Raw genomic sequence first — 6561 nt, 5'->3', positions numbered from 1 at the left:
ACTACCGTTCAAAAGTTTGGGGTCAGTACATTTTTATTCTTTCTTTTTTTGAAAGAAATTAAAACTTTTATTCAGCAAGGATGTGTTAAATTGTTAAGTGATAGCAAAAGATTTATATGGTTAGAAAATATTTTTATTTTTAATAAACACTGTTCTTTTTAACTTTTTATTCATCAATGAATCCTGAAAAAAGTATCGCAGTTTCCAAAAAAATATTTGGCAGCACAACTGTTGCCAACATTGATAATTCTAATAATAAATCAGCATATTAGAATTATTTCTTAAGGATCATGTGACACTACTGGAGTAATGACTGATGGAAATTCAGATTTGCATCACAGAAATAAATTATATTTTAAAGGATATCAAAATAGAAACCATTATTTTATATTGTAATAACACTTCTTTAAAAAAACATTACAAGTCTTACTGATCCCAAACTTTTGAACGGCAGTGTGTGTATATATATATATATATATATATATATATATAAGTACATATGTTTAAAAATAAATAATATATTGAATAAAAACACATTTTATTTATATTATCATTCCCCCTTTTCCCCTAAATTGTAGAAAAGTTAAAAAAGTGTTTAATTGGGCTATCCAGACAGTAAAATACATGTGATGGCTGAAAAAAATGGGATCAATTTGATTCATTTGCAGCAATTTATATAAATATATAAATATAGGTACAAATAAATGTAGGTATATATAAATGTAGGTACTACACTTGTTCACAATTCATTCCATGTTCACAATTCATTCCATGTTCACAATTAATTTCACAAGAAATTTCCTTCCTTTCATTCTTTCTTTCTTTCTTTCTTTCTTTCTTTTTCTTCTTTTTAATTCCACTAGTAATTTTTTTTTTTGATTTTGCATCACTGCTTATGAAAAGTTATTAGAAAAAAAAAAAAACATTTTGCTGGGTGGAAAAAGTTTCCATTGTTGTCATACTCATATCATACTCCGGATCGTTACTTGAGGTCATAGGGTGTGGAACAACATTTTATGACTGGCCCCCTACACCCCCTATGCCTGACAAGCAGGCTAGATTATATAATAGTGGACCTTAGTCAGCTCACCTCACTGTATCCAATTAACTTAACCTTGCTCATGGTTTTTGCACATTTGAGCCTTTGCAATAACTCATAACCATTACACGAGCTCATATAGCCTGTAAGTGATAGGTTAGGTATCTGCATCCAAAAGATTGGACTAAATAGGCTTACTCGATTTGAGCTCCCCCTGGTGGACATTGGTGTAGCTACACAGTTCATAACTCTGACTGAACTGATGCACAAGTGTGTCCGTTGAACTTTTCTGTCTAAAACATGTTTATAATATTTGTAAATTTACACTTTTGAATGCATTTATTTACGTTTAATTGCTTGTAACATCCATATAATCTGACTAGACTAAAATGAGGATTATGTGGCAGCAGGCTGTACCCACCTTTGGGTCCCGTATCCAACAAGGAGCGCCGTTAGTACCCCTTTTTTTCCTGTAGAGGGCAGACCGTACCAACTCACCACTATAAACGGATACGGAGTATCAATCGAGTTCAGCACCAACATACCGACTAACCTCACCTTTCCACAGCCAAATGTCAGTTGAGACATTATCCTTTCAGTTACACTTGTGGTTTGTTTACAGTCTCAATTTGTTCAGTTTGTTGAAGAGCATAAAAAAGTGAAGTGTGCTCTTTTTTTTAACTCTACACTGACATAATTGAACGTGAACTCTGAATGAATGCATTCCAGAGAGGCTGTGTGGGCAATTGTACTGTCTTTGGGGACCTGTCACACACTTACTGGCACACACACATGCTCACACTAAGAAATTGAACCTTTTACTTTTTACCCACACCCTCAGAAAAAAGGTACAAAAGCTTTTGCTGGGATGGCACCTTTTCAAAATCGCACCATTTAGGCACTAAAATGTACCATTTAGGTACTAATATGTGCATTTAACATTCCAATATGCATCTTTTCTGGGATAAAAAAAATCACAAAGGTGCACCTTTTGAAAAGGTACCACCCTAAGTGACAGCGTTAGTACCTTTTTTTGAGAGTGTGTGCCATTTGACTTTCTCTCCGCTCTTTTCCTCTACCAGCTCCACTGCAGCTGGTAGATATTGAAGCAAGGGCTCCTTTTAACCAGAGCCTGGAGTAAAATTACACCCACTTATCATTAGAGCAAACACCCCTTCCCCTCATATCATATCCTTTCGTGTTGGCACACATACATCCATACACACGTGCACGCACACCCTAACCCGTGTCCTACTGATGACCATGCGTCTCTTGGTGGAGAATGTTTTTCATTCCTTCACTGTGTCCATGAATGCTGGCTTTGTCTACCTGCTCCATCTTAAACCCCCCTCTCTTCCCTCCATCTTCCTCCTTTCTGCCTCTCCCAACATTCTCTGATCTCTGTACTGCAGAACTGCTATGTGTGTATGGTGACACTCAAAAGGTAATAAGATGTCAAGAATTTCAACAAACATCCTGACAAACACAAATATTCATTAAGTGCTTATTATTGATTATCAATTGATCCTTTTGACCAAAAATTCACATTGCACTTACAGTGTACATTACCCTTTAAAAATTAGGTGTCGGTACAATTGTTAAATATTTTTGAGGGAAATCTCTTATGCTCATCAAGGTTCCATATATTTGATCCAAAATACAGTAAAACTAGTAATAGTGTGAAATGTTAGTAATGAATATTTTTATTTCTATTTTAAGACATTTTAAAATGTATTTTTCCTGTGATGGCTGCTGAAAATTCAGCTTTACCATTACTGCAGTCTTCAGTGTCACATGATTCCTCAGAAATCATTCCAATATGCCGATTTGGTGCTCAAGATACATTTCCTATTATAATTATTACAGTTTAAAACGGTTGTGCTGCTTCTTTATACAGTATATTTGTGGAAACTGTAACATTTTTTCTTTGAATATTTTTTGATTCATAGAAAGTTCAAAAGAACAGCATTTATTTGAAACATTTTTGGTAACATTGTAAGTATCTTGGTTTTGATAAAAATGTATGCATCCTTGCTGAATAAAAGTGTTGATTTCTTTAGAAAAGCAAAATCTTGCTGACCCCAAACTTTTGAACAGTAGTGTACAGTTTTATGAAGCTCTGTATTTATTTATGCTTATACAAGTCATTTACTTTACTTTAGTACTATATATTGTATGTAATTATTTTGATTTTCATTCACACATACAGATTGTTCTTTTGTGATTTTTAAAATGTATTTAAATGTATTTAAAATGTCAAGCTCTTGGATTGCAATGTCCACAAACAGGGTCAGTTTCTCAGGCCAGTTCACAGGACTTAACTCTCACCCTTGAATGTGTACCAGGGAGCTGCTAAGAGCCCAGAGGTGAATGGTTTGTTTTGTTTTGTGTGTGTGTGTGTGTGTGTGTGCATGTGTTTGTTCTAACATACAACATTGGTAAACACTATTGGTTCCACTGAAAGTAGACAGCATGAAGCGCCAGCTTTGCACAGAGCTCATGATATAAAAGCACACCTGAGGAAATATTCCAAAAGCCTCAGTGATCTAGTGCAATATTTTCAAAATCTTTAATGCCTAGGATCCCCAATTATGATAATCAAGTATAATATAATATACTAAATTTTTTTACTGTGACATATTTTTACTGTGTGAGAAAAAAAATGGATATAATGAATATGAATATTATGAATAATTTATCTGGAAAATATTTAAATTGATCATGTGTCTGTTTCTGCCCACTATAGTACTGCTAGATCTGTATAAAAGTTAGATTTTTGTATGCATTTTTCCTGAAATTTCCCATGAACACCCTAGCACCCCCTTGAGTGGGGGCCCCTGAACCACTGTTTGAAAAACCCTGATCAAGAGTTTTGATTAAATCAAATAGTGAATGCAGGATCAGAGATGAAGCACATTAAGTTTTGGATAAAGTCAAAGGGGAGCTATTAAACCCAGACAGTGGTGTCCTGGTTGAATTAAACCCATTTGTGGCCTAAATTACTCTATCAACAGGGACCTTTCATTCAGAAAATCCCCCGTCCCAGGACACCAGCCACTCTGTTTTGCCATAGCTTATCTCAGAAGTTATGAGAATAAATAGAAAGCTTTATGAGACCAAACAAAGACAGAACGAATCCTTCCCCCACTTTAGGCCCCCCATGTGGACTGTAATATCAAACAAAACAGCACGATTTCCCACAGTCGTCACAGTCTGACAGTACTAAAGGCGAAAAATCACAGAAAATGTTATTTTAATTCACTTTCTAATTTGAGAGATCAAATATCCCATCTGTGAGAGTATTGAAAGAACATTTGTGCAGCACTTTAATTACGGTGTAGTGTCGACAAAAACGACACAATTGTTCACTCATGTGAGTCCGTTGGGCATCTTATCTTGGCACATGGATCAGAACATTTTGTAAAGTGAATGTTTCAGGGTCTTGCAAGCCATCTAGTTGATTTTATTCACTTTTAAAGGGGTAGACCACCCAAAAATAAACATTTTGGCAACATTTACCCACTCTTGTGTTGTTTCAAACTTAGAAGTATGACAGAGTATGACTTCTGTGGAATGTAAAAAAAGATATTTTGAAGAATGTTGTTAACATTTTAGGTTCCCCTTTGGTTCCAACAGTTTAGGTTCCCATTGACTTTTACTGTATGGACAAAAAATACAATGTAAGCCAATGGGAATAAATGCATTCTTCAAAAAATTAAAATAGTTTGTGTTCCTCAGAAGAAATAAATGCATTCAGGTTTGGAACAATATGATGGTGAGTAAATTAATTTTCGTTTTTGGTTGGACCATCCCGTTAATTCAGCTTTATTCACCTTTAGCCTTCAAAGAATGGTGGAAAAGCCTCACATTTAAAAGAAAGTTTGGCGGGTGCTTAATCTTCAGGCACGTATCAGCCTTCTAATGCCTGATGCCAGTCACGGTCAGTGTTTTGCTCTCAACACGGGTTCTCGTGCCAATCGGCAGGCCTCACATCATCTGATCCACAGCAACCCAGCCACCCTACACACCCCTGGAGCCTCGTCATGTTTCTGCCACCACTCTTCTCCTCTCCTCATCCCTCTACCTTTCCGCACCCTCTCTCCATCCACACCCGCGGCTCTCTTCTCCCCCACTGCCCGGTGCTCTCTCACATTCCTCAGGTCTGCACACAGAGCCGCATTGTGTGTGTGTCTTACAGAGCACACAGTCAGGGCTCATTTCGGACACACATACATCCAACAGGGTGTGTGCACAGTCGCACCGATGAGTACACACACATACACATATGCCTTCATAAAACTAATAGACATGCATTCATGTGCGCACACGACCACAAACGCACACACTGATTTTCATATGTGCACACTGTATACACACTCATCTACATACACAGGATGTCTCACACCGAGGCTGAGATTCCAGTGTCTGTATTCCTTCTTTTATGCTTTCACTCGCTTTTTGCAGTTTGATCTTTTAATCCCTTGAGCATTACAAATTTTCTCTCCTCCTCTGTTCCCACAGTGAGATAGATGATGGTAGATGTTTTATTGTGATTGAATTGTGGAACAGTTACATAAAGGAAATATACTTTACAAAATTGGGGAAGACACGAACAAAAATACTATGATGGAGGTTTTTTACTAGTTTTAGCAACAAAATAAGTCGCCATTTATAAGCAGGCCACTTTACAGTTATATATTAAAAAATGAAACATTTGAGAAAAAAATACACATGAACAGTGTTATTTTTGTATGTTATTGTAGTATTTATTAACATTTTAAATCATCATTTATTGTTATATTTGTTTTAATTTTAATTTTAGTTTAATTTTGTAACTTTTACTTACTTGATTTTTTTTGTTATATTTTATATTTCTTGTTAACTTTATTATTATTATTTTTTGCAGTTTTAACAATTTTATTACCTCAACTGAAAAGCTTATTTCAGTTAGTTGTCATTGGCATCATTTCTAATGTGAATTAATGAAAGTGATTGTTAATAGTTTTAGCTTTAGGTTTGGTTTTATTGTAGACTTAGTTTTACTTTTAACAATAACAAAACTGCTTGTGAAACAAAGAGCTGCTGTTATGTTACTGCTTTGGCTGAACAGGACATTTATTTGGACTGTAATAACAATAACTCTGAAGCAGCTGGCGCTCTACCGGAGAAATAATGTTTAAATTTAGTCAGGTTGTGCCAAGTATTGGAGGTTTGTCGTTTGTTAGTTGATACAAGTTTAGTAAGTTGGAATTGTGACATTGTTGAATCAATAAGACAATATGCTCTATGATGTTTCTTATCTTATTCACAGTGATTTGTGGGACATCCATAAACAAGATGTTCACTATAGCACCAGTAACATTGTTTTTGGAATTCATAACCCCTTGCAAAAATGTTGAAGTATTATTGAAAATGCAAACTGCAGATATATCTGATGCATCAGGTCTGACACCTTATGTATGACCACCCATGGTTCTCATACTCACAGTATTTTGATACTTCATGACATTATCTTGAGTTTT

Source organism: Sinocyclocheilus rhinocerous, unplaced genomic scaffold (assembly GCF_001515625.1).
Source record: "Sinocyclocheilus rhinocerous isolate Xijiao unplaced genomic scaffold, SAMN03320098_v1.1 scaffold558, whole genome shotgun sequence".
Classification (NCBI taxonomy): Eukaryota; Metazoa; Chordata; class Actinopteri; order Cypriniformes; family Cyprinidae; genus Sinocyclocheilus; species Sinocyclocheilus rhinocerous.
Note: the sequence above shows the minus strand (reverse complement) of the source record.